The sequence below is a fragment of the Phyllobates terribilis genome, unplaced genomic scaffold, assembly GCF_046119375.1.
Source record: "Phyllobates terribilis strain yellow unplaced genomic scaffold, ASM4611937v1 Scaffold_360__1_contigs__length_1932075, whole genome shotgun sequence".
Classification (NCBI taxonomy): Eukaryota; Metazoa; Chordata; class Amphibia; order Anura; family Dendrobatidae; genus Phyllobates; species Phyllobates terribilis.
This window is the reverse complement of record NW_027363120.1, coordinates 186,919-207,765: the sequence shown is the minus strand read 5'-3', so window position 1 is coordinate 207,765 and position 20,847 is coordinate 186,919.

The window sequence follows — 20,847 nt, the reverse complement described above, 5'->3', positions numbered from 1 at the left end:
AATGGACCCCATGACGGCCATTTTACTGCTCCTATTAGACCCCGGCTGAGGAAAGGTCTATGAGGACACCGGTCAGACTTATGTCGCCTGCTCTGCACATATTAGAAATACCTAGGGCTGATTAGTTTGCCATTTGTAAATCTGATCCAGCAGCGTTGGGCTACCACTGATGTGATCAGGGCTATTGAGCTCCTAGATTGGGCAGAGGAGCTCAGTATTCAGCAGGAGCTGGCCGAGGAGAGCAGAGCAACTTGCATGGGGCTGCTGCACAAGAAGCAACTCACAAGGTGGAGATTTACCCGGAGACGCTGTGCTCGGGCTGTGATCTGCTGTGCAGGCTGCATAGTAGATGCCTCGAAGGACCCGAACTTCACCCCTAACAGGCACAGCAGAGCTCGGACGGCTGCAAGTGAACAGAGAGCGGCTGATTAGTAACTGCTGCGTCTCCTGCAGCTCAGATAAGAGCCGCACAGAGCGGGGGTTCAGTAATGATGAATATGGGAAGTGTCCGCCCCTCACATGCCCTAAATGCGGCCTCCAGAGGTAAAGTTTCCCCTGTAACCAGCGCCTCCTCCCACCTTCTCTGCTGGCATGCTCCATTACTTAAAGGGGATGTCTGTAGAAAACAAGTTATCACTTATCCACAGGCTCGGTGATCACTTACTGATCGTGGGGTCTGACCGCTGCGAGCCATCGTCTGATCGGGAAGGAGTGGAAAGTCAGGGATCAACTGCTGCTCCATTCATTCTCTATGGGGCTCCGGAAAAGCCGAGCTCAGCGCTTGAATGCCACATAGGGAATGAATGGAGCGGATCCTGGAGTAATAACATGCCCTCCTCTCCTCAGCTTTCTGTCTGTGTAAGTGGCTCAGCCCTTGTCTCCCCTTCTGCTCCGGCTTCTGTGCTGGTCCTTGTGAGGAAGAGGAAACCCTCTGCCCTTCTGCTCCGGCTTCTGTGCTGGTCCCTGTGAGGAAGAGGAAACCCTCTGCCCTTCTGCTCTCAGTCCTCTGCGACTTTTCACAATCGCTCAGTGCACCCATTATATGTAATAAGGATCATTCTTCATCCCTTGTCCAGCTTTCATCCCCCCCAGTCTGACCAGCGGACAAGATAATAAACATGTGAGTGGAAGGTTCACAATTATTAGATGTGTTGTGAAAAGTCTCCACAGCATTATCCGGAGAAAACTGCAGGGTGACCGCTTGTGAAACCAGCACAAAATCCAGCGGACAGCGCTTCCCTGTCCCCCGCCGGTCTCCGTATCCTGGCATTCAGCTATTCCATTTGGTGCTTATTCTGGAAGGAAAACAAAAATGTGATGTTCTTACACAGACGCCTGAAGACGCAGCTTTTCATCGTCCATGTTGGGCTGTTGTATGACGTGTGGATTACTCTGCTTGCTGGATTCTTGCATTACCACAAACACTGCCTTTATTTTGTGATTTCTGTGCCGCTTCCCACTTCTATTGGCACTGTGATATATCAGCACGTGAGGGCTGCCACAATCATGTGTCAATAGGTTATTGCTGGAGCCTGTGATATAGAGACCATCCTGGACCAGGGAAGACTTGGTACAGAAGCACCTAGAGAGGGGGGTACAGGGGCTTCATTTCAATTTTAAACTTAGCTGGATTGTGTTTAGCTACAAGAATGGAGAGTAAAATAATAAAATCTTAATTTTTTTTTTCTATTTGGCAAAATCGTCCATCAGAGGTTTGGCCACTACCAAAAAGTTTTTGATGAACTTACAGTAGTAACTGGCGAAACCCAAAAAACTTTGTAATGCCTTTAAGTCTTGAATATAATACCAATCCAGTACCGTCCGGACTTTGGCCAGATCCATGCAAAAACGGTGAATGATAAGAACTAACCCTGAATGGAGAACATACATTTCTCTGGTTTGACAAATAATTTATTATCTTTGAGTATCTGTAAGACCTGCCTGATATGTACCTGATGTGACTGGAGGTAAGTAAATTAATATGTCATCAAGATTGGTTTGTTGTGATCTACCTGCCAGATGACTAAAAATGTCACTAACAGTGTTGAAAGAAAGCGGGAGCATTAGTCAACCCAAATGCCATCACAAGCTTTTCATAGTGCCCCTCAGGAGTATTGAAGGCCATCTTCCACTCATCTCCTCAATGTGAATGAGATTATAAGCCCCCCTGAGGTCTAGTTTAATCAAATCGTAGGAGCCAAATTTTTTTCTAAAGAGGTCGGGGATGAGAGGGAGAGGATATGCATCCCAGACCGTGATCCGATTAAACTCGCGAAAATCAAGGCGGGGGCGCAACCCCCAGTCTTTTTTTTTGACAAATAAAAACCCCACTGCAACGGGAGATGAAGAACGTCTTATAGGGCCCAATGGTAGACTGACTGACCATTCTGTTCTGAACTGCCACCCTAAGATGGCTTCCCATTATATACCTACTGTATAAGTGCTCCCTCTAACGGCTTCCTCCACCCACACCCACTACTGGTTCCCCCTACCTTTGGGTTCCCCCCACTCCAGCCAGGGACAGGGCTCAGCAGCTGCACGCTGCATGTTGGATGCAGGTGATTTGGGGGGTTCTGTGCAGCACTCCCATCTTACCTGAGTGAAGGGAGACACCACACCTCTGGGTGAGGTGCAGTACCACTGTGGCGACTGAACACTCAGGGGCGCCACATTCCCCCCCCCCTGTAAAACGCAGCACGTCCGCGGGCTGGAACAGAGCAAAACCAGGCATAACTGACATGCAAAATTTTTAAGATGCATCAGCATATTTGACCATAAAACAACATTTCTTCCCTTTATGGGAGGCACATTTCTTTTAACGTTACTGGTTAGATTATAAAACATCATAAGAGTATTGTCATATAAAACAATTTTCAAGACAGTTCCAGCACCAGGGTGCAACAGTAGCAGCATGAGGGACCCGTCCACAAACCCTCAACGTAGGCCCTGGGCATGGCTGCAGGGCATAGACGATCCAATCCTGGACCTCGTCTTCCGCCACGCCAAACGGGTTTTTGTTCTGAGGTATATTTGTAATTATAAAACCAATAGGATGCACTTTAAGAAGTGCTAAACTATGTACAATGTCAACGTTCGGCTTCTCACAGTCCTCAGCCTGTCAGTCTCTGTACCCTGACGGGTAACTGGGTAGCAAACATGAAGTCAACTGCACCCTTCCGGGCAACTTATGTACAGTCCAGTTAACTAAAACAGTTTAACAGTGGGGCCCCCTCCGGGGGAACCCCTGGTTTCTGCAGGCTGACCCAGCCTGGTCATCAGCCTCAGGCTGCAGGGGGACCAGGGATGGAGCAGCGCCAGCCGCATTTGGGACAGGGACATCACTCCGACCTGCTCCCGCGACTGCATCAGCTCGGCCTGACACCTCCCGGTCTTTACGCAGCTTCTCTCCACCGCCTCTCCTCTTTCGGGGGCGGTCCCATGGCACTTTGCTGTCGGTCACTCCCTGTGTCGGCCTCCCCGCTTTGACGGACACATCTATGCGGACAGTCACTGTTGCAAGGGGCAGGGCCTGCTTTTGGAGCCATTCTGGGACCCGGCCCACGACGGGAGGTTCCATTCTGTTGTTCTTTAGCACGCACATAATGGCGCCCGTTCTTCTGGGGCGGGCGCCACATTCAAGGCAGAAAACACTTCTTTAGGCGCACATTACCCGCAGATGGCAGGCTGGTCACGTATCCTGTTCGTGACGCCAAGTGGTGACTCGCTGCCCCCTGGGCCGCGGGGCACACGGCAGCCGGGCCGTATGGCTGCTTTGGGGAATATCACGGTGGCTGGCCCGGGGCGGTCAGTGCAAAAGGGATTATTTATAGGATTTGTCGTGAAGCCACCTGTGGTGTCTGGTGAGGATCACCAGCGCTGCAACAGTCCTCTGAGGCAGATGTTAGGGCAGCTAGAGATGGAACGGCTCCCCACAGGTGGAGCGGGCCTCAGGGCAGTGTAAATAGATGGAGGGTGCGCTGGGCGTTGTAGTGCAGGGAGGGAAATGGCACCAGTGAAGGAATAGACGGAGGCAACTCAGTGCAGTCGTCCAAGATTTTAATACACAGTTCTTCAGGAAACACAAAAGTGCAAGTTACAGGTGAAGGCCTCCCACGTTGCGCCGTGTTCACCCTGGCAGGGGTTCAATCCTTCCTCAGGAAGTTTAGGAATGCTTGGCAGAACCCCACTTTCTCGTGTTCCTACTTTGACCGTCTTCACACTAGGTCCTTCTCCCTGCTGCCCTGCGCTGCCCACTCTCAATCCCGCTCGGGTATGCTGAAGTCCTTCCTGTACGTCAGATCCGGGACCAACCTGACCCCCTGGAGATTAGAATGGGGCAACCGATCCCTCTGTCTTCTGACAGATGCGGGGCGTATGGGTGCTGTCCTGCACGCGCCGTACCCCTGGGATCCCTTCTTAGAATGGAGCCTACTCCCTTCTCCCCTCCGGGGCCTCTATCCCGGGCCCTTCTTGTGGAGCAGAGCTCCTGCTGAGCCTCTGCTCCCAGACAGTCCTCACTGACCGTCTGTACTGTACTGACTGACCATTCTGTTCTGAACTGCCACCCTAAGATTGCTTCCCATTATATACCTACTGTGTGCTCCTTCTAACTGCTTCCTCCACCCACACCCACTACTGGTTCCCCCTACCTTTGGGTTTCCCCCACTCCAGCCAGGGACAGGGCTCAGCAGCTGCGCTCTGCATGTTGCCCTTCCAGCCGGTCTGAAGCAGTGTAATGTTGGATGCAGGTGTTTTGGGGGGTTCTCTGCAGCACTCCCATCTTACCTGAGTGAAGGGAGACACCACACCTCTGGGTGAGGTGCAGTACCTCTGTGGCGACTGAACCCTCAGGGGCGCCACATGCCCACGATGCAGAAATGCTCCGGATTTTTCCTGAGTGTTTCTGCATCTCCCTGGCAGAAAAAACGCATGCAGATTTTACATGCGTTTTTCCTGCCAGGGACAAACGTAAGTGAAGCATTTTTCACATGCATGTCCGCATGCGGGTTGTCAACCGCTTTCCAAGCGATTTTAGCATCACTTGGAAAGTGCTTGACAACTTGGTCACACTATATAAATCCTTGCAACCGGCATGTATTTATATAGTGTGAACAAGTTAATAGTAGAAAAAAAGAATAAAAATGGTAAAAAAAAAAAAAATAGAATTAGACTTACCGGTAATTCTGTTTCTAAGACCCTCCACGACAGCACACCTGGAGGTAGCCTCCCCATCCTAATTAGGGACAGGAAAACAAGATGTTAAATAGCCCCTCCCTGCTACAATCCCCAGTGTTTTCAAAGGACCACACAGTATGAATGCTCTAAATATTTATTAACACTAAGGATTTTTCCAATCAAAGAAATGGAGGGAACTACCCATGCTGTTGTGGAGGGTCTTAGAAACCGAATTACTGGTAAGTCTAATTCTATTTTCTCCAATCCCCTCCATGACAGCACACCTGGAGTAATACCAAAGAATGAATTTTAGGGAGCGACAACAGCCTGAAGGACTTTCCTTCCAAATGCTAAGTCTCTATTAGATATTACATCTAGTCTATAATGTTTAGCAAAGGTATGGACAGACGACCATGTAGCTGCCCTGCAAATCTGCTCAATGGATGCACTAGCTTTTTCCGCCCAGGAGACCCACATAGCTCTAGTAGAAAGAGCTTTCAAAGATTTCAGAGGAGGCAAATCTTGAACTATGTATGTTTCACAAATTGCTTTCTTAATCCAATTTGCTAGCATATTTTTGCAATTTTCTTTCCTTTATTGGGCCTTCCATATTGGACAAATAGGTTCTGATCCTTCCTCCAGGTTTCAGTCTGCCTCAAATAGCGGATTATAGTCCTTCTTACATCCAACGCGTGGAATTCTTCTTCCTTGCTATTTGATGGATTTTGACAGAATGACGGAAGAATTATTGGCTGAGACATATGAAAATTAGACGACACTTTAGGTAGAAAAGAAGGATCCAACTGGAGGATGATCCTGTCCTCCAAAATACGACAATAAGTCTCTCTGATAGACAGGGCTTGGATTTCACTCACTCTTCTGGCTGTAGTCAGAGCTATAAGCAATGCCGCTTTCCAAGACAATTTGTCTATGTGTGCCTCGGCTATTGGCTCGAAAGGATGCATAGTTAGGCCTCTAAGAACTACGTTGAGATCCCAAGGTGGAACTATTTTAGCCCTTGTTGGATTAATCCAAGAAGCAGCTATCATGAACCTCTTAATCCATCTGTTTTGGGCCAAATCAGCATCAAAATAGGAACTTAAAGGCGAGACTTGGACCTTCAGCGTGCTTGGTCTTAATCCTTTAGACAGACCGTTCTGTAGGAAATCCAAGATTCTGGCCACGTCAAGCCGAAAGGGATCTAATGGACGAGGCTCATACCATAGCTTGAAAGCTTTCTAGATTTTTCCATAGATGGAAATTGTGACTGGTTTTCTGCTTTTCTGCAGTGTATGTGACTCGCCCCCAGGGGTGTCGCGGGGCACCCGGCAGCCGGGCCTAAGACTGCCTGCGGGGATTATCGCGGTGGCTGGCCCAGGGCGGTCAGTGCCAAAAGGAATTATTTGTAGGGAATTTGTTGTGACGCCACCTGTGGTGTCTGGTGAGGATCACCAGCGCTGCAACAGTCCTCTGAGGCAGATGTCAGGACAGCTTGAGATGGAACGGCTCCCCACAGGTGGAGCAGGCCTCAGGGCAGTATAAATGATGCAGGTTGCGCTGAGCATTGTGGTGCAGGGAAAGCGATGGCACAGCAGGAGTAACGGACAGAGACAGGGGATTTGCTTCATTTCCTTTACTGGTACAGCTGTTAGGTACGGTCCAGGGTACTCCAGATGAAGGGCGCACTTTTGGACTTCTCCCCAGGGAGCAGGTATAGGGCCTCCTGATCCGTGTCTGTCCCTATGTATGCTCCTGGCCAGCCTGCAACTGGGCCTAGCTTATGTGTCCTGCTTTTACTTCACCAGATGCTCAGAAATAGGACCTCTGGTTGGTAACCACTTTCCCTGGACGTCGGGGCCTTCGTGGTTCCTGATCCTGTGTGTGTCTAGCCTTCAGGTTTGTCAGGGACTTGTAGTCCTCCTGGGATTCCGGTTATCCCCACTGGGTGTAAAGGGTCCCTGTAGGCGCGGATCCGGTGTCCGGTAGATATAATGGGGTGAGCTTATTGTGCTCCTCTGCCCCCTTGGTTTCACTCCCCTTTTTCTCCTTGCCGTCGGCCACACTCGGGGCCCTCACTACTAGGCAGCTGACGTGCTGCGTCTTCACCGCTATCTGAGTGTCGGCACGCTCTCAGGCTCTCTCTCAGCCTGCCTGCTCTGCTCTGACTCTGAGCACTCACTAATCAACTGAGCTGCCTGGCTCCACCTTCCCTATATATATCCCTATCTGGGCTCCCTCTGCTGGTATGAGTTGGAAGGTAGAGGTGTTTGTATCTAGTGAGGGCCTCTTGTGGAGAAATCCATCCATGCACCCTTCTGGGTTCTGTGGCACCAATGCACAGCAGGGCGCCACATTTGGATCACCTGTACTGAGAAGCCTCTGGCTTTTCAGAGGGTGGTCTCAGAAGCCAAGCTGCTGGAGCCAAATTCTGAGGGGCCGGATGGAAAATCTGGCCCTAATGCAGCAGATCGTGGATTCGAGGAAGCATCAATGGATCATCCATTCTTAGACTGCTCAATGTTCCGAACCATGCTCTTTTTGGCCACATTGGAGCTATTAGGATAGTCTTGAGCCCTTCCGACCTGATTTTTTGTAAAGTCCTTGGTATTAACAGAATCAGGGGAAAAGCATTAGCGAGCCCAACTTTCCAAGGGTGAGCGAATGCATCTATCCCTGTTGCTGAATCCTCGGGTTTCAAAGAGAAAAAGGCTCTTACGTTTGCGTTTTCCTGGTTCGCAAACAGGTCCACATCTGGGTATTCCCACTTTTGAACAATCATCTGAAATATCTTCGAGTTCATGCTCCACTCCCCTGGATGAATGTATTTTCTGCTCAGAAGATCTGCATGATAGTTGTCGGAGCCCCTCAGATGCAGAGCCGATAAGGATAGTAGATTATGCTCCGCCCAGTGGAAGATCCTTTCGGAGATCATCTGTAACCTCCTGTTTCTTGTACTTCCCTGATGTCTCAAGTGGGCTATAGTTGTCATATTGTCCGAGTAGACTCTGACATTCGACCCCTGAAGCACAGTAGTGGCTGCCCATAGGGTTTCTTCCACCACTTTCATTTCTTTTAAGTTTGAGTACTGCTCTGCTATTTCTTGCGACCAGACCCCTTGGAAGGCCACGTGGGAGACTACTGCTCCCCATCCTCTTTTGCTTGCGTCTGTTTTGACGGATAACAAGGGAAGTTGAATCCATGCTGAACTTTTCTCCAGATTTCCTGGACAGAGCCACCAATTTAAAGATGCTTTCACCTTCTCTGGCAGATGAATTCTGTTGGAGAGGGAACTTGGAGATCTGTCCCAACAGGAAAGGATGTAGTTTTGAAGGACCCTTGAATGCGCTTGAGCCCAAGGTACCGCCTAAATAAATGAGGTCATGGACCCGAGGACGGACATGGCGAATCTTAATGACACTCCTCTCTGGTTCTTTAGTGCATAAACTTTCGACCTCAACTGAATCTGCTTCTCTTTTGGCAGAAAAGAGGCTTGTTGCTGAGAATCCAGGAGAATTCCCAAGGAGGTCTTCCTGGTGGAGGGAATCAGATCTGACTTTTGGTAGTTTATCAACCATCCCAAGGATTCCAGGATCTGGAGGGTCATCTGGAGGTCTCTTTCCAAACTTGAAACCGAGGGAACCATCACCAAAAAATTGTCTAAATATGGGACGATGCAGATATTCAGTTTCCTTAGATAAACCTACTACCTCTGCCATGATCTTTGTAAACAGGCGGGGTGCTGACGAAATGCCGAAGGGGAGTACATTGAATTGAAAATGAAGTACCTCTCGGTTCTGAGTTACAGCAAATCTGAGAAATTTTCTGTAATCCGGATGAATTGGCACGTGGTAGTAAGCCTCTGGCTGGTCTACTGTTGCCACGACAAATCCTTTTCCAATCAATAAGCTGCCATTGAGGAAGGAAGCTCGCAATTCTGCCTCCTACCTTCTTGGCGTCATTGTCTGTCCTGCCTAGAACCTTGAAAGATATTCCTACCTCTTCCCCCTTTTGTGTAACTCCAGCGACCACTTTTACCCTTGCCTCTGTACTGAAATGCTTGCTGCTGTTGTTGTTGAGGGAGAAGAAATGGTCTCTTTCTGAAACTTTTTGGATTCTTTGGCTCTGGCAGAGACTTCTTCTTGTCGGATGCTTTCTCCAACAACTCGTCTAGCACCGCCCCAAACATATACTCTCCTTTAAATGGAATGGAACAAAGCTTAGATTTTGATGCGTTGTCCCCACTCCACATCTTCAACCACAGAGCTCTTCTCATAGAATTTGATAATGCTGCCCATCTTGCCGCAATCTTGACCGACTCCGCCAAGGCATCCGCTAGGAATCCAGTGGCCTTCTGCAGAAAAGGAAGAGATGCTAGGAGGTCCTCTTGAGTGGTACCTTTCCAGAGATGTTCCTCTAGTTGTTGGAGCCAGAGGAACATGGAACGAGCTACACAAGTTGAAGCGATATTAGTCTTCAGTGAAGCCGCCGATGTTTCCCATGCCTTCCTTAGAAGGCTGTCCATCTTCCTATCCATAGGATTTTTGAGCTGTGACGAGTCTTCAAAGGGAAGGGTTGTTTTCTTCGCAACCCTTGCCACCTGTACATCAACCTTCGGGACTTCCATCCATAGCTTAGCCGCCTTTTCATCTAGAGGGAATCTATCCTTCATTTCTCCTGCCATACTAAGCCTTTTCTCAGGTGACTCCCATTCATCCAAAATAAGACTCCAAATGTTGTCATGCACAGGGAACACTACCTTCTTCTTGGATTTCAGACCGCCAAACATTTCATCCTGAACTGTACGGGTTTCCTTCTCCTCTTCCACCTGCATCGTGTCTCTCACCTGCGACAACAATTCCTCCATATTCTCAGACGAAAAGTAATATTTCCTATCTTCCTCATGATCTTCACTTAGGACCCCTTCTTCCGGTTCCTCCATAGACCCTAATTCTGAATCAGAGGTCTCCCTAACCGTATATTTTCTCCTTTTGGGGGGAGATGGACCTTCAGCTCTGGCTTGTGAGAAGGAGGCTAGGGAAGATTGTATTTCCTGCCGAACCATTCCCCTGACTTCTTCCATAAGGGAAGGCTGTTCTTCCTTCACAATGTTGTCAGTGCATTTCCAGCATAGGGGTTTCTTATGCCCTGAAGCCAGCTTTTTTATACAGATGGCACATTTGCAAACTGTAGTGCTTTCTCCCACTGTCGATGCCGGATCCTTGTCTCCCTAAATTAAAAATAAAAAAAGGGGAGATTTAAAATATATTTAGGATCCTGCTCAAAAGAGAGTGGGGAATAACTTAGGACCTAGTACTTACTGGGGCCGGGTTAGCGCTAGGCTCTGCAGACGCAGGCTTTGGAACAGCACCCTCCATAGTAGCAGAATATTCTGTCCTACCTTAATGGAGTCTTCTCATCTGGGTCTTTTATAGGGGAGACCGAGATCCAGTGCCAAATTTTCACCTATCTGGTGAAGGATCCTCATTTTCAGGGCAAACCGCGGCTTCTCCTTTTGAATTTCCCGCCGCGGCCCCATGCGTTCCACGGTGGAACGCACCAGAAGTGACGTCCCGCTGGCCAAAAGCCTGACTTCCGGCACGCCGCCATGGAGGACAGAGGAGACTCCGGCCGGGGAGCTACAGGAGGCCCCCAGCCCCCAAAACCCTACTCGGCTTTACACGCAGGCGAGTGTGTGTGTGGGGGGTCCCGCTCTCAAGGAGACACGGGAGCTGCAAAGGAAGGAAGGTCGGAGGCGATCGCTCCCTGCAGCCCGGCAGGTAAATTTAATAGGGCCCTGCTTGCCGGCTGCAGGCACCCCAGGTAACCTCTTCATCCCATAGGGACAGGAAAACACTGGGGATTGTAGCGGGAAGGGGCTATTTAACCTCTTGTTTTCCTGTCCCTAATTAGGATGGGGAGGCTACCTCCAGGTGTGCTGTCATGGAGGGGATTGGAGAAAATAACATTATACTTACCTTCTGATGGCCCCCGGTCTTTTCTCCACTGCGTCCGGTCTCTTGTACGGCTTGCGGTGGTGTGAAAGGACCTTCCATGACATCATTTAGTTATGTGACAGGTCACGCGACCGCCGTGACCAGTTGAACATCCGCAACAAGACCACAGAGAAACAAATCAAGAAGAAACGTCACACTCACCGGAGTGTTGATCAGGTTCAGGAGATACTTCTTTCCCTCGTAAGTGTAAAACAGAGACGCAGTCACGGCCTTCACCGTAATCCCGCACTCCCTCTCCACCTGCAGCTTGTCCAGAACTTGCTTATTGGAGGAGGCTTTTGGAATACACCCTGAGGGAAGGAGCGAGACACCAGAATCCACACTGTTAGATCGTAGTGGCAGTGTCTCCCTCCATACTAGTCTGTCAATGGTAGCTTGTTTCTGTGTTTTATATATGTATTTTAGGTGTGTAAACCCTCTTCATGTGTACAGCAGCCTGGAATGAACGCTGCTTAAAAAATAAATAATAGAGTAAGGCCTCATTCAGACTTTCATCAGCTTTGTTTTGCATCCGAGAAGCTCTAAACTTTGATTTGGATCAAAGTCCGACAGGTCAACGTGTTTCGGTGAAAAATACGCGGTCCACAGAAATATGTGAACAGCCCTAGACTATAATAGATATGAGTTCTGTGAAAAACATGGATCAAGCTCGTACGAAATCCAACATTTCATTCTATAAATCTACATAAATTAAGTAACGTGCCAAATTGCTTTTTTTTTGGTTTATGTTTTGTTTATGTACGGAGGGAAAGTTCCCAGTGCTAGTGTCTAGCTCACTGATTTTCCTTGCTTGGTGCCTGACGTCCCAAAAAACTGACAGTGAGCTATCAATAAAGATAAAGAGGCTGGTGCTGGGCAGGGAAGCAACCTTGGAAGGCTGAGGCTTGGTTAGTGCTCCGTTACACCCAGAGCACTCAGAAATGCAGCAACAGATAAAAGATATAGAGGTGTCTATGGATTTAGCTTTCCAAATCCTGCATGGTCATGAATGGGAATTGGAGGGAGGGGTATATCTGATGGATACCCTTAAATTGTTAATTGGCAATTGCAGTTCACATAGTTGCATATTACTTAATCATTAGAGCTACAAAAATTTGCACTTCAAGCACCAGTAAAACAGAGGCCAAAAAAGATTCCTTAGAGGCATCTGGTCACTATTAGTGATGATCGAGCGTGTTCTATCAACCCCTTCGGCGAGCTCGCTCAGGTGCTCGCCGAGTATTTTGGCATGCTCGGCATTTCTTTTAAGGTCGCCGTGCCTGCAAGTGTCACGGCTGTTAGCGTGCTCGCTGAATGGGTTCATAGAACACGCTCAATCATCACTAGTCACTATACATTAGTATACAATAAAAAAACACATATCACATAGTGAATAACACAGACACTATTCAATACAGCAGGGTTGAGGTGTACTTTGTGGGACAAAATTACAGCATTTTTGAAAGACGCCATTCACTTTACTGTGCAACATATAGAAAAAAAAGGGCAATGAATTCCAAATAAAGTGAAATGGTGCAGAAGAAAACGAAAACATTTTACTGCTTTTAAAAAATTCTAAACTTTGCAAACAAATTGTTTGGCTTGTGTTTCAATTTTCTAAGACCGTTTTTAATACCATTTTGGGGTACAACTTTTTGATTGCTCCATCAAATGTATAGTCGTAAGTTACTTACCGGTAACGGGATTTTTCAGAGACAGCACCACGAGAGAGGGGATCCGCCCACCAAGGAGAGGAAACCTACAGGCTTAAAAGGGCGCCACCTCTCTCCCGCCTCAGTTGGGATTACAGAGCATTGAGAGGACCGCCAGGTTAATAAACACAGCAAACAATCACAAAATTGCCATACCAGACGACACCTATTGAGTGTGATATTATAATTAATAAAAGGGGAGTGTTCCCACAAACGTGAAAGGAGGAAATATAAGGGTGCTGTCATGGTCTCCGAAAAATTCCATTACCGGTATGTAATTTAAGATTTTATCGGTCGACCATGACAGCACCACGAGAGAATTACAGAGATGAAGTAATCTATTGAAGGACCACAGCCTGGAACACTCTTCTCCCAAAGGTGAGGTCAGCCGATACACCCATATCTAACTTATCGTGTCTATGGAATGTAGAAGGACAGGACCAGGTAGCAGCCTTACATATGTCTTCTATCGAGACACCTGTCTTCTCAGCCCAGGAGGGGTGGGGTGGGATGAGCCTTCAGCCCTTCTGGCACTTCCTCGCCGCTAGATGTACAGACCAAAAGTTTGGACACGTCTTCTCATTTAAAGATTCTTCTGTATTTTCATGACTATGAAAATTGTACATTCACACTGAAGACATCAAAACTATGAATTAACACATGTGGAATTATATACTTAACAAAAAAGTGTGAAACAACTGAAAATATGTCTTATATTCTAGGTTCTTCAAAGTAGCCACCTTTTGCTTTGATGACTGCTTTGCACACTCTTAGCATTCTCTTGATGAGCTTCAAGAGGTAGTCACCGGAAATTGTTTTCACTTCACAGGTATGCCTTGTCAGGTTTAATAAGTGGGATTTCTTGCCTTATAAATGGGGTTGGGACCATCAGTTGTGTTGTGCAGAAGTCTGGTGGATACACAGCTGATAGTCCTACTGAACAGACTGTTAGAATTTGTATTATGGCAAGAAAAAAGCAGCTAAGTAAAGAAAAACGAGTGGCCATCATTACTTTAAGAAATGAAGGTCAGTCAGTCCGAAAAATTGGGAAAACTTTGAAAGTGTCCCCAAGTGCAGTTGCAAAAACCATCAAGCGCTACAAAGAAACTGGCTCACATGAGGACCGCCCCAGGAAAGGAAGACCAAGAGTCACCTCTGCTTCTGAGGATAAGTTTATCCGAGTCACCAGCTTCAGAAATCGCAGTTTAACAGCAGCTCAGATTAGAGACCAGTTCAATGCCACACAGAGTTCTAGCAGCAGACACATCTCTTCAACAACTGTTAAGAGGAGACTTTGTGCAGCAGGCCTTCATGGTAAAATAGCTGCTAGGAAACCACTGCTAAGGACGGGCAACAAGCAGAAGAGACTTGTTTGGGCTAAAGAACACAAGGAATGGACATTAGACCAGTGGAAATCTGTGCTTTGGTCTGATGAGTCCAAATTTGAGATCTTTGGTTCCAACCACTGTGTCTTTGTGCGACGCAGAAAAGGTGAACGGATGGACTCTACATGCCTGGTTCCCACCGTGAAGCATGGAGGAGGAGGTGTGATGGTGTGGGGGTGCTTTGCTGGTGACACGGTTGGGGATTTATTCAAAATTGAAGGCATACTGAACCAGCATGGCTACCACAGCATCTTGCAGCGGCATGCTATTCCATCTGGTTTGCGTTTAGTTGGACCATCATTTATTTTTCAACAGGACAATGACCCCAAACACACCTCCAGGCTGTGTAAGGGCTATTTGACCAAGAAGGAGAGTGATGGGGTGCTACGCCAGATAACCTGGCCTTCACAGTCACCAGACCTGAACCCAGTTGTTTCACACTTTTTTGTTAAATATATAATTCCACATGTGTAAATTCATAGTTTTGATGCCTTCAGTGTGAATGTACAATTTCCATAGTCAAGAAAATACAGAAAAATCTTTAAATGCGAAGGTGTGTCCAAACTTTTGGTCTATACTGTATATGATAGAGAAATGGCCTCCTAATTCCATCTAGCTATGGTGGACTTCGTGACCTTAGACCGTTCCTAGCCCCTTGGTAGGATATAAACAACGAGTTATCTTTCCTAAAGCTTTTGGTAACTGAATGGTACCTAACCACACATCTCCTCACTTCTAACGTATGTAACTCCACCTCTTTCTGGTTACTAGGATGTGGACAAAAGGAGGGTAGGAGGACTTCCTGAAGTCTGTGGAAACGAGTAGCTACCTTAGGGAGAGAGAGTGATTTTTAGACCAGATCCTGCCTATCATCCAGAATTTGAGTAAACGGCGAGGCCATTGACAGGGTCTGGATGTCACTAATGCTCCTGGCCGAGGTTAAAGATATTAAAGCGGTCTTAAGAGAGAGGGATTTAAGGGTTGCTGACTATTAGCTCAAACGGCGAGCTAGTCAAGGCCTTTAGAACCAAATTTAAATCCCAGGGAACCAAGCTGCTTTTAATAATGAGTCTAGATCTAAAAGCTGCCTTAATGAACCGAGAAACCAAGTAGTTACAAGCTACATCACAGCTATATAGGGCACCCAAGGCAGAAATCTGTACTTTAAGGGTGCTGGTGGATAACCCTAGTTCAAGACCTTTTTGTAAAAACTCCAAAGATTTGTCCTATTGGCACCCCTTCCCCATCAACCCCAGAACCAGAGAAAGACAAAAACTTTCTCCAACTTGTGGCATAAATCTGGGTTGTAACAGGTTTTCTGCTGTGCAGGATGGTTACTAGACCTTTGGAAAAACCTTTCTGATTTGGCAGTGTCCTTTCAAGTTCCACACCGTCAAGTGGAGGCCAGTTGCTTGAGGATGGAATATCGGACCCCGGAGAAGGAGATATGGAATCTCTGGAAGAACCCAAGGATCAGAGATGGACATGTTCCTCAGGCATGAGAACCAGGGCCTCCTGGGCCAAAAGGGTGCGATCAGCAGAACCCTGGCCTTCTCCTCCCTGATCTTTCTTATTACCATGAGAAGAACAGCCAACCAGGGGGGGAGGAGTCATACGCCAGGCTGAAATACCAACGTATCAGGAAAGCGTCCACAGCTAGAGGATTTAGGGAACACAAGATCTTTGTCTTCCGATTTAGTTTTGTGGCAAACGGATCTACCTGACCGGAGGCCCCCCCATCTTCGGCTATTTGGGTAAAAATTCCTTGATTTAGTTTCCATTCCCCTTGCATCAGAGGATAGCAGCTTAGGAAATCTGCTCTCATGTTTTCTTTTTCCATTATATGGAGGGCCATCAGGGAAAGGAGGTGACTTTCTGTAATCTGGAAGAGATGATCTGTCACTCCCATCAGCGATCTTGACCATGTATCCCCCTGGTGGTTCACATATGCTACCGCAACTAGATTATCCAAGAGGATCTTTACATTCTGGCCCTGAAGGAAAGGTAAGAAATTATTCACCGCCTTGTCTACCGCCAGAAGTTCTTTTGAATTGGAGGAGAGACCCTTTTCAATATCTGACCAGGTCCCCTGGGCTACCATATCTCCCAGATGGGCTCCCCACCCTCTCGGACTCGCATCTGTGGTAATTGTTCTAGTGACCCTAAGTACCCAGGGAACCCCTCGAGATAGGTTAGGCTCATCCTGCCACCACTATAAAGATTTTACTGACCGGGGTGATAAGGACATCTTCCAAGTGCCCCTTAAGAGAAACTTCATTATGTAGCACATCCCACTGTAGAACTGTGGCGCCCCTGAAGGTTCGACCGCCACAGGGATGCTGCACTTCTGTAATGGAGTGTAGTGTTCCTCCTCCGAGGTAAGAACAGCGTGATGGTCGGGACCCAACCTTTGCATCCAACACCACATTTCTCCACCAGGGGGGCTAGTATGCACCAGGTGCTGCCCTCCTGGTTACAGGGAGACTGGGGAACCAAGAGTGAGGGGAACCAGTTAGTGGGTGAGGGTTGAGGACTTACAATTTAGTGACACTTTAAATTTCATATTTAATAAAAAGCCATCTTTGGTTTTGGTCTTTGTGCTGTTAATTACTGTGAGGTATTGTGATCTCCCACCCTGAACGTGGATCCTGTGTGGACCTGCAGTGGATGGAGACACAGCCCTGATACCCCAGCCTTGAGACGGGGGGCAGGTTGCAGACGAGGAATGTCTCAACCCGGTCAAGGACCACGACCAAGAAGGCCCGGAGCTTAAGAGTGTAGCTCCACAGCTAATGGATCCCGGGGAGGATGCAGACGGAGCAGTGTACGCCACCTGTCCTCACCATCTGATATATTCAGAGGGAGTCCGGCTGCAAGAGGGGTACCGGCCCCGACACCGACCTTGCTTCTCCATGTCCTGGTTGGTAAAGCCTGGTAGGCCCAGAGGATCCCATCGGGTATCGGAAGGAGCGGAGCTGCCACCCGTGCCCTTGTTCTGAGAGGAGTTCAGAGGGAGACCCGGCCTATCTACACACACAGACAGGAGAGGATACGGTCTGTAGTTCAGGAACACTCTGGTGCGGGGTCCCGATTGAATGCTGGACTTGCTCGGAGGTTGTTGGACCCCCATCCCTGGTGACTGCAGGACTCCGTGGGGATCAGGGAGTCGCCTTCCTTCTGCCATCTCTAATGTGACTAAAGCCTTGGAAGTTCACCCCTATGGCCTCCAGACTGTTTATTCTGCGCTACACCGCGCGACGTGGCATCCGTTCTTCCTCCACTACTACCCCCTCCATCCTTCCTGTCCCTCTGCCCTGAGGCCTTGCTCCATCTGTGGGGAGTAGTAATAACTCTGGCCGCCGTAACACTATGCCTCAGCGGACTGCAGCGGCGCTGGTGGCCTTCACCAGGTGCCACAGGTGGCATAGTCGTAAATCAGCCACTCAACCCGGATAAGCCCACACCATCTCTTTTAATGTGACGGCCCTGAGCACGGGTCGGGTCCGGGCCACGGCTGCACCCCATCTCTCCATCACAGGACCCGACTCCGAGTCCCCCATCTCCCAGGGTAAAGAAAAGGGCTTTTTCGAGTAAGAGACGTCACGCTATCACTTGTGGGGGGTTTCTGCTGTTTTCGCATGTCAGGGGCTCTCCAAATGTGATATGGCATCCACTTTTTTCATATGGCATTTTGTTTTCATAATGGCATTACGGCATTCATTTTAATATGGTGATATGGCATTCAGTCTTTTTTGCGTTCAAAAAGTCGAAACGGTGCTCCTTCCCTTCCGAGCCCTGTCATGTGCCCAAACAATAGTTTTCCCCCACATATGGGGTATCAACATGCTCAGTAGAAATTACACAACAAATTTTGTGGTTCATTTTATCTTGTTACCCTTGTGAAAATAAAAAAATTGGGGCTATAGTAAAATTTTTGTGAAAAAAAGTAAAATGTTCATTTTTCTTTCCACATTGCTTTAGTTCCTTTTGGGTATTTTCTGTCATAAAGGCCCCTCAAAGTCACTTCAAATGTGATGTGGTCCCTAAAAAAATGGTTTTGTAAATTTTGTTGGAAAAATTAGAAATCGCTGGTCAACTTTTAAACCTTCTAACTTCCTAACAAAAAAAATGTTTTAAAAATTGTGCTGATGTAAAGTAAACATATGAGAAATGTTATTTATTAACTATTTTGTGTGACATAACTCTCTGGAATTAAAAGTTTGAAAATTGCAAAATTATCAAAATTTTCACCAAATTGTCGTATCAAAATTGGTTACCACTATCATGAAGTACAATATGTCACTAAACACAATCTCAGAATCAGTGGGATCCATTGTAAAATAAGAAGAAAATAATAAAATCCTTATACTCACATGTCCTATGTGTCCCTAGCTGTAATTCTCTGACCGCTGGGGTATCGGCCTGGGGGACATCCGTATACATAGCTAGTGTGACTGTGGATTAATTGATCTGTGATATACTGCAGTAACTGCACCTTAATCACAACATTTATTTAATCATCACACACTGGAATTACAAACCATGAGGGCTATGTCCTCATTAAAGAATACTGACACCTTTTTTTTTGTTTAATACAAATCACAAATCTACAGAATCCAGAAATGTAAAATCAACTATCTACCTAAGACTAGCATCCTCTGTAATCAAAACCTTCTACCCCCATCTTCAGGACTTCTCTTGTGCTGCAGCAGTTCTCTGGAATGCACTATCCCACAGAATATGGTTAATCTAACTATGCCCTGTTCTCCCTTCCTTAATTTTCTCCAGAATCTGGTCCCTTCACTCATCTGTATCCTCAGCCTCCATGCACTCTACAGCTCCTTGTATCTGTACTTATACAGATTCTGGCTGATGACTGGTTCATGTAATGGTATTTGAATTCCCCTGTTTATAATAATCATGGCCGGACCATACATGACAAGCACCTTTTTATCTTTTGTGTCACTCCTATATCTTCATAGACTGTAAGCTTGTTAGCAGGGCCTTCACTCCTCTTAGTATGTCATGAATTATGTGATAATCTGTATTGTCTTATTCAGTTTGTACATGTCTCTACTAAATATAGAAATGATGGCCCTCCATATAATGGAAAAAGAAAACATGAGAGCAGATTTCCTAAGCTGCTATCCTCTGATGCAAGGGGAATGGGAACTAAATCAAGGAATTTTTACCCAAATAGCCGAAGATGGGGGGGCCTCCGGTCAGGTAGATCCGTTTGCCACAAAACTAAATCGGAAGACAAAGATCTTGTGTTCCCTAAATCCTCTAGCTGTGGACGCTTTCCTGATACGTTGGTATTTCAGCCTGGCGTATGACTCCTCCCCCCCTGGTTGGCTGTTCTTCTCATGGTAATAAGAAAGATCAGGGAGGAGAAGGCCAGGGTTCTGCTGATCGCACCCTTTTGGCCCAGGAGGCCCTGGTTCTCATGCCTGAGGAACATGTCCATCTCTGATCCTTGGGTTCTTCCAGAGATTCCATATCTCCTTCTCCGGGGTCCGATATTCCATCCTCAAGCAACTGGCCTCCACTTGACGGTGTGGAACTTGAAAGGACACTGCCAAATCAGAAAGGTTTTTCCAAAGGTCTAGTAACCATCCTGCACAGCAGAAAACCTGTTACAACCCAGATTTATGCCACAAGTTGGAGAAAGTTTTTGCCTTTCTCTGGTTCTGGGGTTGATGGGGAAGGGGTGCCAATAGGACAAATCTTTGGAGTTTTTACAAAAAGGTCTTGAACTAGGGTTATCCACCAGCACCCTTAAAGTACAGATTTCTGCCTTGGGTGCCCTATATAGCTGTGATGTAGCTTGTAGCTACTGGGTTTCTCGGTTCATTAAGGCAGCTTTTAGATCTAGACTCATTATTAAAAGCAGCTTGGTTCCCTGGGATTTAAATTTGGTTCTAAAGGCCTTGACTAGCTCGCCGTTTGAGCTAATAGTCAGCAACCCTTAAATCCCTCTCTCTTAAGACCGCTTTAATATCTTTAACCTCGGCCAGGAGCATTAGTGACATCCAGACCCTGTCTATGGCCTCGCCGTTTACTCAAATTCTGGATGATAGGCAGGATCTGGTCTAAAAATCACTCTCTCTCCCTAAGGTAGCTACTCGTTTCCACAGACTTCAGGAAGTCCTCCTTTTGTCCACATCCTAGTAACCAGAAAGAGGTGGAGTTACATACGTTAGAAGTGAGGAGATGTGTGGTTAGGTACCATTCAGTTACCAAAAGCTTTAGGAAAGATAACTCGTTGTTTATATCCTACCAAGGGGCTAGGAACGGTCTAAGGTCACGAAGTCCACCATAGCTAGATGGAATTAGGAGGCCATTTCTCTATCATATACAGTATAGACCAAAAGTTTGGACACACCTTCGCATTTAAAGATTTTTCTGTATTTTCTTGACTATGGAAATTGTACATTCACACTGAAGGCATCAAAACTATGAATTAACACATGTGGAATTATATATTTAACAAAAAAGTGTGAAACAACTGGGTTCAGGTCTGGTGACTGTGAAGGCCAGGTTATCTGGCGTAGCACCCCATCACTCTCCTTCTTGGTCAAA